Source organism: Tamandua tetradactyla, chromosome 5 (genome assembly GCF_023851605.1).
Source record: "Tamandua tetradactyla isolate mTamTet1 chromosome 5, mTamTet1.pri, whole genome shotgun sequence".
In the NCBI taxonomy this organism is placed as follows: domain Eukaryota; kingdom Metazoa; phylum Chordata; class Mammalia; order Pilosa; family Myrmecophagidae; genus Tamandua; species Tamandua tetradactyla.
In genome coordinates this window covers 168,490,176-168,507,135 of record NC_135331.1, presented here as the reverse complement: position 1 = coordinate 168,507,135, position 16,960 = coordinate 168,490,176, and the positions used below count along the sequence as shown (strand labels likewise).

The 16,960-nt window shown below is 38.5% G+C and overlaps 1 pseudogene; it reads left to right on the top strand.

Moving 5' to 3' along the window:
* Positions 1-2,083: 2,083 nt before the first annotated feature.
* Positions 2,084-13,012, top strand: LOC143683377 (succinate--CoA ligase [ADP-forming] subunit beta, mitochondrial-like; annotated as a pseudogene).
* The last annotated feature ends 3,948 nt before the right edge of the window (positions 13,013-16,960 follow it).

Genomic DNA, 16,960 nt, shown 5'->3' with positions numbered 1-16,960 from the left:
ATAGTGTCTTCTTTGTCTCTTATGATGTCTTTTTATTTAAAGTCTATTTTGTCAGATATTAGTATAGCTACTCCTGCCCTCTTTTGGCTACAACTTTTGTGGAAAATCTTTTCCCATCCTCTCACTTTCAATCTATTTGTATCCTTGTTGTCTAAGATGAATCTCTTGTGAGCAGTATATAGCTGGATTATGTTTCTTAACCCATTCTGCCAATCCATATATTTTAATTGGTAAGTTTAGTCCATTAACTTTCAAAGTTTTACTGAAAAAGCATTTCTTGATTCCACCATCTTATCTTTTTAATTTTATTTGTCAGATCTATATGTTCATTTCCCTCTTTCTCTCTGTATTCTTTAAATTACCCTGAGTGGTATTCATCAATTCTGTGCCCTCCTCCAGACCTCCCTCTCCTGGCAGAACTCCTTTTAGTATTTTCTGTAGGGTTCGTCTCTTGTTGACAAGTTCTCTCAGGATTTCCCTGCTTGTGAAAACTTTAATCTTTCCCTCAATTTTGAAGGACAATTTGGATGGTTACAGAATTCTTGGCTGGAAGTCTTTCTTTTCAGAATCTTGAATATATCATACCACTGCCTCCTCACCTCCAGTATACTAGTTGAGTAGTCTGAATTCAGACTTATTTGCTTTCCCTTGCATGTAGCAGATTGTTTTTCCCTTGCTGCTTTCAGGATTTTCTGATTCTCTTCAACATTTGACAGACTGATTAGTAGGTGCCTTAGGGAAGGCCTATTTGGATTTATTCTGTTTGGAGTTCATTGGGATTCTTTGACTTGTATATTTATGTCCTTTATGAGGGTTGGGAAGTTTTCACTCATTATATTCTCAATTACTCTTCCTAGCCCTTTACTCCTGTCTTTTCCTTCTGGGACACCAATGATGCTTATATTTGTGCACTTTGTTTTGTCTATCATTTCCCTGAGTTTCAGTTCAATATTTTACATCTTTTTTTGCCTGCTTGAGTCTTCAAAGTCAATTATCCCTTCCTCTATATCACTTATTCTTTCTTCTGTCTCCTCAAATCTGGTGTTGTATGCCTCTAGTATGGTTTTCATTTGGTCAATAGAGATTTTAATCTCTGTGATATCTGCTATTTTTCTATTCATTCTTTCAAATTCTTCTTTATGCTCTTCTACTGTCCTCTTGATCTCCTTTATAACATTTGCTACCCCACTTATTTTATTGAGTAGAGTTGTATGGACATCTTTGATTAGTTGTTCCAACATCTGTGTCTCCTCAGGTGTTAAATTTGATCATTTGGCAGGGCTATATCTGTCTGCATTGTGATATGCGTAGTGATCTTCTTCTGTCTTTGTGGCATGTAAATATCTTGATTAATTTACTTTGGGAGTTTATTTCTTTCAGTAGTCTAAGACCTTATGTTTATGGGATGGTTGGACAGCAAGGAACAGGGCACAGGGTGAGGCACTCAGTGCAGTCATTGTTTCAGGGCAGGTATGGGTGCAGGTTAGGGATGTTATGCTCATGCTTTGAACATGGGTGCCCAGCAGCTAGGGAGGATGTAGCTGCACGAGTGCATCGGTCTTGGGGGTGTAACCTTGGTATGCACTGGTCTAAGGCATGGGGCCCTTTGAGTGCATCTGTAGATCTGTGACAGCAAGCTGGCATTATGCCTTCATGTACCGGGGACAGATGTAACCCAGCTGTGCAGGTTTGCACTTTCTCAGAGCTGGGAAGTGAGGCTGAAGGCTGTGTGTATGGGCTGTTCTAGGACTGCTATAAAGTGCGGTTCCCAGAGCTGAATGACGTGATTGGGGGTCCATGCACATGCATGGACCTGGGAGTGCCATAAACGGATGCACAGAGCTTGGGGGTTGGGGGCTAAGTGAGGCTGTGCAACGCTATGGGCAGGGGGTAGGGGTAGCCTATGTATGGAGGTTGGTGCCCAAAGCCTTTAGCCTCTAGCAACAGCTTACAAGGAATAGGGAGAGAGAGGTAGTGCTCAGGAGGGGTGCAAGAGAGGTGGGTTGGGCTGTACTTGGGGTGGGAGTATGGGGCAGATATGTGCACTCGGAGCTGGTAGGGTGGGAGCATCTGGAGTGCGGGGATGGGAGTGGGTAAGGAGGTTGGGTGCGTGGGGTGTGGCATGTGGGGTGAGTCACCATTCACGGGACTGCATTGGTGAGGGTAGTGAGCCCAAGGAACGTGGCCTGGCTTACTTCCTAGTCCCGGGCGCCCATCTATGCACTCCCTAGGACTCTGTGCCTCTGCACCAGGCTCCAGCTTTCTGCCTCTCAGTTCCTCGGCCTCTGCAACCAGGGCTGCCCCATGTGGTGCAAGAGGTTCTCCCAGGTCAGTCGCACTCCTGAATCGCCACCTCAGTCGTCCTCCTGTCCCTTCTCTAACTTTTCCGTGGAGCAGGACTAATCTCAAGGTGCTCTATTAGGCCACCTTCCCGAAAGTCTTCCATCATTGAATTCTGATACATCTGGATCAGCATTTTAATAGCTAATACCCTTTGATACCCATACATTTCAAAAACTCTTGGAGCTTAGTTTTCCTTTTATAGAATCATAGGAGTGTTTTAAAGATTAAAGGAGATTACATATCCCAAAGCACTGACTTTTAAATTTTACTGCATATTGGAATCATCTGGAGAGTTTTTAAAAATACTGATGTCTAGACCTCATCCCTGAAGATTCTGATTTAATTGGGATGGGGATAGACCTTGGTATCTGCAGTTTTAAGAGCTTTCCAGGTGATTCTAATGTGCAGCCTAGGCTAGAACCAGCCACGGATCTGGCCAATACCTGACCCATTAAGTAGACAATCAAGAGAGCTGATGGGGAGGTGTTTGGGCAGGACTGACATTCAATGCCCTACTGACAATTTGGAGGATTATCTCTGGTTTGCATACATAAACTAATTTTTCTAAGCTGTTCTGAATGGCTTTTGAAGGCTCTTTCTTATCAGTGGCCACATTTACCAACTTCATTGGTCCCATTGGTTAATCTATTAAATGTTCCTAAGCTAATGGAATGAGAATTGACCTGAGTGACAGGTCCAATTGCAGGTCTCAGGGGCAAAGTGAGAATAAGGACCAAGACTTGGGCTCCCTTGAATTCTCAACAGTGCCTAGCACAGAGAGCTGCTCAGTAATTATGAATGAAAAAAAAAGTGGTTGTAATTCCTGGTTGCAGGCTAACTTAGTTTGAAATGAATTCCCATTTTTACCGCAGGTCCCTGAGCCCCTCAGGCTGGCATGGCCATGGTTGGAGTGTGCCCTGTCCTGCTGAGTTACACAGGCGTCAAGCTCCAATTGCCTGCAGACTAACAGGAGAATTTTGGCCAAATGGAATTCAATCTGCAGACTGATTATAAGTGGATGTAATGGGGTAACGCTTGTGGTGCTTTAACAGAACATCCCTCCCACCCCCACCCCAGCTTCTTAGCCTTTAAATTGTCAAAGTCATCTTTGAAGATTTGGCTTATTTTGCTCTTGCTTAGCAAGGAAATTGCTTCCTCCTTTTTTGATTTCAAGCTTTTTGTTGTTGATGGGTGATGAGATGACAAAAGAGAATTAGAATAGTCCCCAGCAGAAAGTGCCTTTTTATGCAAGAGGTATTAGAACGACTGTGCTGATAGAAGTGAATTTACAAGGTACGATCCCCCATTTCCATGACCAAAAATATCTGAGGAGTCATGAAATGAGACATTGCAATGGATGGCACTGAGGAAAAGCAAAATTCTTAACAGGGTAGCTTTTCTGATCTTAACTACATTTCAATCAAAAGCAAATCTAACATTCAGTATATAAATAGGAAAGTCTTTCATCAGGAAGCTTGAGTGATGTGAACCAACAGAACAAAAGGACCCATGACAAGGGGTTTGCTTTTTGGATTTTTAAAAATGCAAATATAGCATAAATATTCATGGTGGTTTATTTTAGGGAGAGAAGTTTTTAGTGGCAAGAATTATTTAACATTAGTTTTACCTCTCACGTCCACAACTATCTTAAATCCTTTGAGGAACAAGGTAGTGGTATAATTATACATTCTTAAATTTTGCAGGTGTATGTGTATCTTAGTTTGCTAGGGCTTCTGTAACAAAGTACCACAAATTGGATGGCTAAAATGACAGAAATGTATTGTTTTACAGTTTTGGAGTCTAGAAGTCTGAACTCTGTATGGGAGAATCCTTTCTAGCCTCTTCTTAGCTTTCGGTGGGTTGCCAGCAATCCTTGGACTTAATCTCTGGTCCAGCCATTTCATGGTGTCCATGATCGCCTTATATCAGCCTGTCTGTGTCCAATTTTTCCCTTCCTACAGGGACACCACTCATAGCAGATTAAGATTCACCCTAATCCAGTTTGGACTCATTTTAACAACTAACATGTCCAAAGACCCTTTTTTCCAAATAAGGTCACATTCATAAGACTCAGCGGGTTAGGGCTTGAGCATGTCTTTATGGTTTAATTCATTAAAAAGTATGTACTATTCTGCCTGGCACCTTTCGTTCAAATTAATATATTTTTATATTCATCCATGTTGTATGTATTAGTAGTTTGAATGGGTGATTTAAAGTAACAGAAATTATTGCCTCACAGTTCTGGAGGCTGGAAGTATAGAATCAAGGCGTCAGCAAGGTCATGCTTCCTCTGAAATTTGCAAAGAATTATCTGTTCCACGTCTCTCTCCTGGCTTCTGGCAGTGCCTTGACAGCAACCCATGGCATTCTCTGCCTCAGCCATTACACAGCCTTCTCCCCTGTGTCTGTCTGTCTGTGTTTGATTCTCTTCTCCCTTTCTTGTAAGGACACCAGCCATACTGGATTACGGCCCACCCTGAAACAGTTTGGCCTCTTCATAACAAATAACATCCTATCTCCAAACAAGGTCAAATTCACAGGACCAAGGGTTAGGACTTGAAGATGTCTTTTCAGGAGGCGCAATTCATCCTGTAACTGTGCTTGTCTCTCTATGCCCATTTTCAATGAAAATCAGGTATTGAATCATGGTCAGTTCTCATCTAATGAGGGGATCTGATAGCTTGGAAAACCACAATTATTATTATATAGAAATCTTATACTTGTTCACCTATGGATTCTTTGGAATCATCGTATTCGAGGGGCAGGCAGGTCAGAGGTTTCTTAGGATCTGTGGGAAGGGGGCCCCCAGCCACTGACATTTGGAGGATTCTGTCCAGGTTCTACAGGGTGAGTCCAGCAGGCCTGGGTCTTGGGCTGGACTGAACCGCCAGAATCAGATGTAGATGTTTTCAGTGTTGAGAGTTATCAGATTAATTCAAGGCAAATCCCAGATATAATATTATTTCTTTAACGCTTTTTGTTTTTCTAACCCACACTTAACCAATTGCTTAGAAATCAAAAGTATTAACCTATTGCCATCTAGCTATAAGCTGTCCAATTAACCAAATCCAGTGGCTAGAGATATCAAAAATGATTGTTTTGCTGATTTAATTTGTTTCCCAAATAGTTTCTATAGTTAGATACAAACGCTATTTACAAACTCCTCTCAACATGAAGCAGCAAGATGCTAAACCAGCTGTAAATTAGAAAATGTTAAAATATAAACCTGATCTTCCAGATACATCTCCCAGGAGATGTGTTTCCAAGGTTTTTGGTTTTCTCACAAGACACATCCAAATTTTTCATGCTACAAGTTCAGTTTTTCATCTGTTGGTTATGATTATTGCATTTTACAGAATATAAAAATTGTTATTTCAATGTTTTAAGTAAGACTATAAAAGAGAAATTAGGATAATTGGCAAAATTTGTGAAACTTTTCTTAAGTTTTGCTGGGTGTTGAATGTGTTAGAGTGCATTTCTCAGTTTAAACTGGCATTTGATCATTTCAATTTGACAAAATAAAAGGTCTTTTAAGTATAATTTATACTTTGAATTGTATTCATAGTGACTGTGTCTTTTTAAAAATCCTTTCATTTTGCTTCACAGTTATGGAACAAATTAGTCATCACTGGTTTAATTAAAACAAAATGCCTGGAAAAAGCAAGAATTAGTTCTCATTAATATGGACAAGCTAAGGTGGTCAGTCTGAACTTTATATTTAAGACATTTTAAAATTATATTCAGGCCAAGAAACTGAAACTGATACAATACTGAGATGCTTCCACACTGAGCAATAAACAGAAAATATATGTTTGAACTGAGTAGCTTCTATGCCCAGTAACATTTTCAAAAGATACCATTTTTATCTTTGATAAGCAGAGTAAATTACCTACCTCAAGTCTTATTTCTGTTACTAATTTACTTAGAAAACTCTTTGCAGATCTTACAAAGGTAAAATTTCAGTCTTTCCAGATGAGATAGATTTATCAAAATTTCTGCATCAGTAGAATGCAAATGAATGAAAATTTTATGTACAGAAAAATCATAGCTATCTGGAGACCAGATAATAAGTCATTCAGGGGAGCCAAGCTTTCTGGATGGAGGCTTTATCCTTTTAAGCAAATTGGGGAGGTGGGGCGGATTTTCTTAGTTTACATGTAACGTTTTCTAAGTAATCCAGATATTTCTTTGTTTTCTTCAGGAGAGTTGATCAAACATCATTTGTTCTTTTCTACACGATTCAAAGCTATGGTTTTGTTTTGTTTTTTTTTTTAACAGAAAGAAAAAAAAATTAACACAATATTAAGCAATCATACCATTCTACATATGCACTCAGTAATTCTTAACATCATCACATAGATGCATGATCATCGTTTCTTAGTACATTTGCATCGGTTTAGAGGAACTAGCAACACAACAGAAAAAGATAAAAAATGTTAATATAGAGAAAAGAAATAAAAGTAGTAATAATAGTAAAAAAAAAAAAACAAAACCCTATAGCTCAGATGCAGCTTCATTTAGTGTTTTAACATGATTACTTTACAATTAGGTATTATTGTGCTGTCCATTTTTGAGTTTTTGTATCTAGTCCTGTTGCACAGTCTGTATCCCTTTAGCTTCAATTACCCATTGTCTTACCCTGTTTCTAACTCCTGCTGAACTCTGTTACCAATGACATATTTCAAGTTTATTCTCGAATGTCCGTTCACATCAGTGGGACCATACAGTATTTGTCCTTTAGTTTTTGGCTGGACTCACTCAGCATAATATTCTCTAGGTCCATCCATGTTATTACATGCTTCATAAGTTTATCTTGTCTTAAAGCTGCATAATATTCCATCGTATGTATATACCACAGTTTGTTTAGCCACTTATTTCGCTGTTGTTCAAAGGCCTCTGGAGAGATCTATGGTATTCTTTTTTATCCCCTAGACTCAAGTCTCAGCAGGTGTGTCTGTGAGTGTGCCTGTGTGCACAGAAGGCTCCTGAATGTTCCTTAACTGGAAGGTTCCCACTCATGCTGTGGGCAATGACATCACCCCTCACTCCCCAACTTCCAACTTCCTACTTCTCCTCTGGCTTGGGACACCAGGCTTATTGGAAAGATGGATAAAATAAAAGCAACGTAGCTCTCTGAGAGGGCCAGATGAACTCTCCTGTGAATGGAGTTCAGGAAGGGAAGTGAGAGTCTGAGGTACTTCCTGCCTTGCATGCTCAGTGGTTTTTCCTTCTCACCTCCTTGTTCTTAACAGCGTCCCCATAGCTGAGGGCTGAGGCAGGAGTGTTCGAAGCGAAGAGGCAGTCTTGTCTTGTTGTTCTTAATACCTTGCAGTGTCTCTTAAAACAAATCCAAACGATGCTTATTAGAATCTTTCATTCATCACCCAAGTTAAAAGAAATGGTACAGAGGTGCAAGGGTAGTTCAGTGGTAGGCTTCTCATCTGCCATGTGGGAGACCAGGGTTTGATTCCCAGCCCATGCACTTCCCCGCTAAACAAACATGCAAACAAACAAAGAACTGAACAAACAAAAATTCAACAAGTGGTGCTGCAAAACGGGATACTCACATGGAAAAAAAAAAGAAAGGAATGTGTGTCAGATGTAAGAGATGGTTAATTCTGAGTCCCAAGAATAAAACACAGTCACATTAGCCATCAAGTCCAGATGACTCAATTTAATCAATATTTTCATTTAAAACACACATTTTTATCATTTAAAAAGGTTCTTGGCCTTCACAGCTATGAGACAATTTTTCATTTCTGTCAAAAACCTAATGAAGCTCTTAAAAGATGAGTCCTCCCTAATTTGGGTGCTTTTTTTTGCTACACGATATTATAATTACCATAGATATTAAAATACTTTTATTAACTAAAGCAAAAATATTTGTTCTTTTACATTTTCAAAGTATTTGTTCATTTTAACCAACTAGAGAATTTTGGTACACATTGTGTGGTAAGGTGAGCGATACTCCTCAAAGCTGTCCATGTTCTTGGTTCCTGGAAGCTGTGAGTGTTTCCTTATATGGCAAAAGGGATTTTGCAGATGTGATTAAGGATCTCAAGATGGAGAGATGATTTCGAATGATCTGGGTGAGCCCAGTGTAATCCTAAGGGCCTTTATTGAGGGAGGCAGGAGGGCCAGCGTCAGAGAAGAAGGCAGTGTGAAGATGAAAAAAGAGGAGAACAGATAATGATGCAGGGCCGTGAGCCACCGAGTGAGGACAGAATCTAGGCGCGAGAAAAAGACCAAGTACACCTTCTCCCTTAGAGCCTCCAGAAGAAATCTGCCCTGCCCACACCTTGATTTTTAGCCCAGCGAGGTTGATTTTGGATGTCTGACCTTTGCAACCGTAAGAAATATATTTCAGTTTTTTAAGCCACAAGTTAGTGGTGATTTGTGACAGCAGCCAGCAAACTCATACACATAAGAAATTCAGTTAAAGATAAGCAAACATTAAACACGAAAATATGTAAACTCAGATTTTACTTTTTTTCCTCCTGTTTATTCTGAAGCTGAACAACAAACATGAGTTTTCTTGTATTCTTCAACTTGCAAAAGAACTCTTAATTTAGAATGAATTAACCTAAAAGAAGGAAACATTTTTAAAAAGCCCTTTAAAATCTCTGTAGGTATAAAATTGGCCTTTCATTCCAGTGGGCCCCAATGTACCCTGGTTTCCAGTATTTACTGTCTGACTTTCTTTGAATTCCTGCCAGCAAGCATATTTTTGAATGACTCATCCTTAGTCCAAAAATGTGTTGAAGGGTGGTTGTTCTTATGGGGAGATGATTACTGTGAGCCCACGCCATTCCAGCTCCTTGCTACAATGATTGAGAGTTGATTAAGAGTTGACCCTGCTACTGTGTATCGAGAATCCTGGCAGGAAATCGAACTAGAGATTTGGAACAAAAGGCTAAGTACTACCTTTATCGCTTTTGTGAGAAGGTCACAATATTATGTTGTCTTTAATACAGAACAATAAATCCCCCATATTATACTTAATTATGAATAAATTTATACCATTACAAAATGTGCCACATCACAAACCATTTGGAATACAGAGAAAATAAAGAGAAAACAAACATACCTGGATCTTAGCATAATCACTCTTAGCATTTGATGTATCTTCTCGCAGACTTGTACCGTCTCAAACACAAGGTTTTGTTATTTTGTTTCTTTTTAAACCAAATGCTATCGTTTACCTATGGTTTTGCATCCTTAAAATTAACCACTCTGTCATAAGCTTGAAATAATGATATCCTTAAACTTTAAAATACTTTCAAATAAGAATCTGAGAATACACCAGGATTTGGTCTAAGGGCTGTCACTGCCAACCCCTGGATTAGAGTAGGTTTCACATACTCTGTCTACTAAGACAGGAAAACCAGTTGTGGTGGTTTGAAGCTGTATGGACCCCAGAAAAGCATGCTCTTAAATTTGATCCATTCTAGTGGGTGTGGACCCGTTATAAATAGGGCCTTTAGATGTTATTTCCTTTTTTTTTTTGCATGGGCAGGCACCAGGAATCGAACCCAGGTCCTCTGGCATGGCAGGTGAGCCACCGTGGCCCTCCCTTCAGATGTTATTTCAGTAAAGGTGCAACCAACCACAACCAAGATGGGTCTTAATCCTATTACTGGAGTCCTTTAAAAGCAGATTGAAATTCAGACAAGGAGAAAGAAAGTCACAGGAAGCAAGAAGCTGAGCATCAGAGGAACTTGGAAGAGAAGGGAGCGATGCAAAGATGGTGCCACGTGCCTTGCCATGTGACAAGTGAAGGACCAAGGCTCACCACAGCCAGCCCCACAGCACCAGTTTCTGGGAAGAAAGCATGACCTTGATGGAGCCTTTATCTGCCTTTTCTTTTCCCCTCAAAACCATGAGCAAATAAGTTCCCATTGTTTAAGCCAACTCATTTCATGGTATTTGCTTGAGCAGCCCAGAAAACTTTCTTAGGAGCTATCCGGTCACTGGAAACTTAGTCTATTTGGTCTAGTATAGATAAAGCCAGGATTATTTTTCTTAATAGAATATGATAGACAAGTCACCTTCTAGACATCCACAGATTGGCAACAAAATCCAGCCAGGCCCACTGGCTGAACCAGTCCGGTTGTGATTTTATATAAACTTTCAACAGGTGTCCACCATCTTCTAAGTGGGTCTTTCAGTTTCCTCATTCCAAGTTCTCAGGAGAAAAAATTGGATTAGCTCAGCAGGGATTGGATGTTCAGCTGATTGGATGGTCCAATCAGCTGTGGCTGGTGGGGATTAGGTCATGTGATAACACTGGAAGCCAGGGAAGGAAGCTGGGGTAGGGGTGAGACCATAGCAATGGACATCACTGCTGTGTATATTCTGTCATGTGGGAAATCCCAAATACTCACATGTCTGTGAAACATGGGAAATGAATATACAGTAAAGCCATTTTAAAAATAGTATGGCACTTAGTACTTAAATTTAGTAATTATTTGACTCACAAATTCTGGGTCAAATAACTCAGCAATCCTGCTCCTGGGTATAGAATTCAGAGAAATTATCAAACCAGTCTATAAGGAGACATGCATGAGAATGTTCATTTTGGTACTGTTTGTAGTGTTAGGAGGGCGGAAGCCATCTGGGAAACAGGAATGTCTGGGAAGCATACACTGAGCCAGGGCAGTGAGAAGCATAATTTTGATGTACTTAAGTATGTGTTACCTGTGCTGAGAGAAAAAGGTCAAAGCAAACAAAAAACACGTGATTTAACACAACACCGTATGTGTAAATTTAAAATACATGCATAGAAAACATAACACTCTGCAAGAATACATCCAAACAAAATAACATACACTAATTAAAAACATATAGTAAAGAAAAAAAACAAGTAGGAGAGTAGGGAAGAGGTGCGCCCCAGAGGGCATGGGTTTCTGCGCCTGCAGTCGCTGAGGGTGGATGTCGTTGGCAGAGCTGGTGGCCTCGTGATCTACCGCTTCACCCTGAGGATCCGTGGGCTCCCGACGGCGCTATGGCCGCCCAGGTTCTGGAAGGTTCCATGGATTCCAAGGAGGGCAGCAACAGCAAAGGAGCCTCTCATTACATGAATACCTGAGCACGGAATTGTTGCGAGAATCTGGTGTGGCTGTTCACAGTGGACAGGTGGCAGAGTCATCAGATGAAGCTTATGCAGTTGACAAACAACTGGGTTCGGAAGATGTCGTGATAAAGGCGCAGGCTTTAGGTGGTGGTTGAGGTAAAGGGACATTTGTAAGTGGCCTCAAAGGAGAACAGAAGAAGCTTCCAGAGAAGTGAGGACGTTCCCTCACAAACGACTGGGAAATAGGTGATTACCTGGTGATAACAATCAAAAGCGATGGGTTCTCTGTCCAAGGTGCTCAAATGACCAATTCTGGAGACACCAGGCTTTCAAAGAGGGAAAGAGTTTATTGCTAGGCACAAAACAGGCGATCAGGTGGCCTATAGGCCTAAAAATCTGTCTTCCCAAGTCTAAGGAATGCAAGGTTTTAATAGATTCAGACAAAGGGAGATTGAGTCATAACCATTTCAATAGCAAGTATATATAACCAGTAATAAAAAAATTACAGGCAATAGCAATGGTTAGTTTTGAGCTGATTCAGGTTCCTCCGTGAGCATTGTGCAGGGGGTGCCCTTATGATTACAATTTTCTGAAGTAAAAATATAAACAGATAAAGAAAGTACAAATAAGGATCAGTCATCAGTTTTTTACAATCACAAGGTCATAAGATTAAAGCTATGCAGTCTATCAGAGATTAAGGCAGCTGGATTACAGTTTAGAGATTTCAAATATTTCCTTCAGTCTACTCTAATATACCAGAAAGTAAAAAGGGATATGTATATAATGGTTCCGTAATCATAATCATCCCCTAAATCCTAACTTCTCAGCTACACAAACAGGAGAAAAAGAGAGCAGAAGCAATCAAGTATTGGTCTTTTAGGGAAAACATCCCATAAAAGAACACTACTTTGCAATCACAATGGAAAGGTTCAAGGTCATGTCTTAATAGGGAGTTTTCAAGGTGGTGTCAACATTGCAAAGGTTGCTGCTGAGACTCTTCAGGTGATAAAGAACCTACTGATATTGCAGAAAGCATCATAAAAGAACAAGCTGTGAGGATTGCACAGAAGATAGGATTTCCACCTAATATTGTGGGTTCTGCAGCAGAAAACATAATCAGGCTTTACAATCCTTTTCTGAAATTTGATGCGAAATGGTAGAAATACCTCCAGTGGTAGAAGATGCAGATAGAACTGTGCTGTGAATGGATACAAAGATCAATTCTGATTCTAATTCAGCCTATCACAAGAAGAACATCTTTAGATAACGTGACTGGACCCAGGTAGATGAAAGGGATAAAGACACAGCTGAGGCAGATCTCAACTACATTGGCTTAGATGGAAATATAGAGTGTTTAGAGCTATGTCTTTTATGTTTTAGTTGGGCTGGCTAAGCTTAATTTATTTTCTCTGTGTTTGTTACTTATATAAGAATAATTTCCCCCTCTTGATAGAAAATGGAGCTGATTTGGCTGTGGCCACAATGTAAATAAAACTTAATGGAAGGTTTCCAGCCAATTATGTTGGTGTTGGTGCCACAGAATATGTATCAGAAGCAATTAAGCTTATCCCTTCAGATAAAAAGGTAAGGGCATAGGGTGAAAGGGCAGTTCAGTGGTAGAATTCTCACCTGCTATGTGGGAGACCTGGGTTTGATTCCTGGCCCATGCACTTCCCAAAGCAAACAAAAAACCAAACCAAACAAAAAGTCAACATGTGGTGCTGCAATAAGAGGATACTCACGTGGAAAAAGAATGAAATGTGACCCCCGCCATACAGCATACAAAAGGAAAAATAAAATGAAAGGGCAGGGCTTATTTGAATAACAGGAAGTAAATTGATGTGGTCATTATGTTACTTGAGTATCAAAATTCAAAAGACCTCTGTAGTTTGGAAAGGGAAGCCAAAATCAGTGCTATAAAAGTCAACTAGAGAGGGCAGGTGATGGTGGCTCAGTGGCAGAATTCTTGCCTGCCGTGCCAGAGACCCGGGTTCAATTCCCAGAGCCTGCCCATGCCAAAGGGGGAAAAAAAGTCAACTAGAGGAAAACTTTCATATTGCTATTTAAGAAACAAGCTGAAGAAATATTAGATGGTAGTTGTATTAGTTAGGGTTCTTTAGAGAAACAGAATCAACAAGAAATATTCATAAATATAAAATTTATAAAAGTGTCCCATGTAACCATGGGAACATAGAGTCCAAAATCTGTAGGGTAGGCTGTGAAGCTGACGATTCCAATGGTGGGTCTGGACAAACTCCACAGGAGAGGCTCGCCGGCCGAAGCAGGAAGAGAGCCTGTCTCTTCTGAATCCTCCTTAAAAGGCTTCCACTGATTAGATTAAACATTACTCATTAAAGAAGACACTCCCCTTGGCTGATTACAAATAGAATCAGCTGTGGAGGCAGTCAATGGGATCATGATTTAATTCTATGAAATGTCCTCAGAGCAAAAGACAGGCCAGCACTGGCCCAACCGGACAAACAGGTAACATCAACTGGCCAGGTTGACACATGAACCTAACCATGACAGTAGTTATCTGATATGGGAACCATTTCTAAGGAAAAAAGTTCTAGCAGGTGTTGACCACAAATGCTCAGGAATTTGGAAAATATATAAAGCTACAAAGAAGGAAATAAAAATAAGCTTGGGTGGTGCAACAGTGGCTCAGTGGCAGAATTCTCACCTGCCATGCCGGAGACCCGGGTTCGATTCCCAGTGCTTGCCCATGCAAAAATAAGTAAATAAATAAATAAAAATATTTAATTCTATCCAGGGATAACTTTTGTTACTATTGATTTGACTTATTGTCTTCCAGACTTTTAAATACATATATATTTTTCATATCATATCACTTTTATCTTTTTAGAAATAGCTTTGTTGAGATACCCCTCTGCCCATTTGAAATTGTTGCGTACCCCAGAAAAGCCATATTCTTTAATCCTGATTTAATATTGTAGGGTGGGACTTATTTTTTTTCACTGTTCATGATTTATTTGGTGTTTTTAGATAGTATGACATTTGGATAGTTGGTTGCGTTGTTTACAGGTAAACCTTTTAAAAATTTTTTTTACATTACATGGCAATGTATACTACTTTGATACATTTGGTACAGAAAATAAGCTCCTTTAGAACAGCTATACACAAGATGTGCAATGTTGGAGTTATACATTAGAGTCCAGGGTGTGATTGGTTGGGGGGAAAGAAGTTGGACTAGGCATGTTGGATGAAGGGACAGAAAGTATATAACACAGAGTAATTATGCATTCTTCTGCTTTGAAAGGCAGCTGCAGCATGTGCAACATTGGTACTGCTACCTCAGAGGTGAATTATTTTAAACTAAGCATTTTGGGACTACCCAAGATAAAAATATCACCTCTAACATCAGGATATAGCTGTAAGGTTTTGTGAACCATTCCTACTTCTAACTTTAAGAAATTGATGTTTTCCTTAGGTCATCTTAATCACTGCTTTAGTCATAGGTAGATAAAAAGGGCAACATGCACAAACCCCAAGTGAAATCCTATTGTAATCTAGATAGTGAAGTAGTACATTACAAGACTTTAAAATCCCACAAAGTGTGTCTGTGTCTGTCCTCTTCTTCAAATGGGTCTCTTCTTCAGGAGTCAGAGCCACCCTGACAAAGTCTGAGATTGCATTCTGTCCCAATCTGTCATGTATAGATATGCCATAATTTATAACTATAAATTTATAAATGATAAACCAAAACATAAGGGACAGTGAGGCATCATAATCTAAAAGACACATATTATCAGTCACTAGATGTTTGTTCAAGAATATACTTACTGTGTGGCCAAGGTGGACTTTGCAAGGCTTATAAATGTGTAAGATAATGGCTTACATGGAACTAGTCTTACTGAATTTAGATGAGAATTCATCATTGGTAGGGATCATATCTTGCTATCATTTCTTCTTCCAGAGGCTGGCAAAATGCTCAGAACATACCTAGTTCATCAGTAAATATTTATTATTAATGATCACAGGGTACATTTTTATTTGTAGTGTTAAACTGTTGAATTGTTTTAAAATAAATTTTATGTCACTGGTTAAAAAAAACAAAACAAAACATATGAAAGATTTTTTATTATAATGGTCTAGCATATAATAAATCAATCTTCCTACCAAGCCCAACTAGAAAAACTGGATATATACATATATGTACACTTGAAGGCAGGTGAAGCTGCAAAGACAGGCAGGAATTGAGAAGCCAAATTTTTAAAAAGAAGGGAAACTCATTCAGGGATTTTTCTTTTAAAAAAATTTTTTTTAAGAAAACAACATCTTTGACTTTGTGGATTTTCTTCATTTATATTTGTTTTTAAATTCATTAATTTCTGTCAAATTTATTATTACTTTCTACTCTTTTTGAGCTTAATTTGTTTTTTCAAACTCACTGAAATTGATACTTTGAATATTGATTTTCAACCTTTCTTCTTTTTAAATAGTTAAATTTAAAGTTATACATTTTCTTCTAAGCATATCTTTAACTGTCCCCCATAGCATTTGATATACTATATGTTCAGTTATTTAATTTAACCCATTTTACAATTTCTGCTTTGATTTCTGTCCAAATATTTGGAAATTTCATAGTTTTAAAATTATTAATCCTTATCTTAATTCCATCATGGCCAGTGAACAGACCCTAAATTATTTAAATCCTTTGAAATTTATTGAAACTTCTTTTATAGCCTACCATATGGTCGATTTTAAAAAGTGTTCCAGATGTACTTGAAAAACTGTGTATTCTCATCATTGCATGTGGTATACTTTATATGCCAAATGGATCCAGTTTGTTGATTGTGCTGTTCATATCTTGCTTGTCCTTACTGAATTTTTTGTCTACGTGTTCTATTAATTACTGAGAGAAGTATGTTATAAACATCCCACCATAACTGTGGGTTTGTATATTTATCCTTTTACTATAGCCAGTCTTTGCTTTATAAATGTTGAAGCCAATTATTACATAAAAATTAAGAATTGTTATATCTTCCTTGTGGATTAAGTCTTCAGTGCCATTCTATTTCTGGTACTGCTTCTTGCCTTAACATTTACTTTGTCTGTTAGTATAGCTACTATTTCCTCTTGCTTAGTGTTTTCATGGTATATATTCTTTCATCCTTTTACTTTCAAGCTTCATGTGTCTTTATGTTTAAGATGCTTCTCTTTAGATGCTTTTCTTTCTGCATATGATGATCTTTGTTTTTTAATTCTAGTGTTTAAGCCATTTATATTTGATATGTCAATTTACCATCTTGCTACTTATTTTCTATTTGTCTCACTTAATGTTCTTTTTTAATTTCTTATGAATTAATCAAATAAAATCTATTATCAAATACACTTGTTAGTTATACTTTTTAAAAGCTATTCAGTGGGTTATTTTAGAGATTACAGGATAAATAATTGACTTATTAGTTTTATATAATTTAGTATTGATATTATTATCTAGACATTGCAAGGACTTAAGAAAACTTTAAATCTATTTTGTATTGTAATTGCTCTGCATTAAACTCTAAATTAGCAAATTCT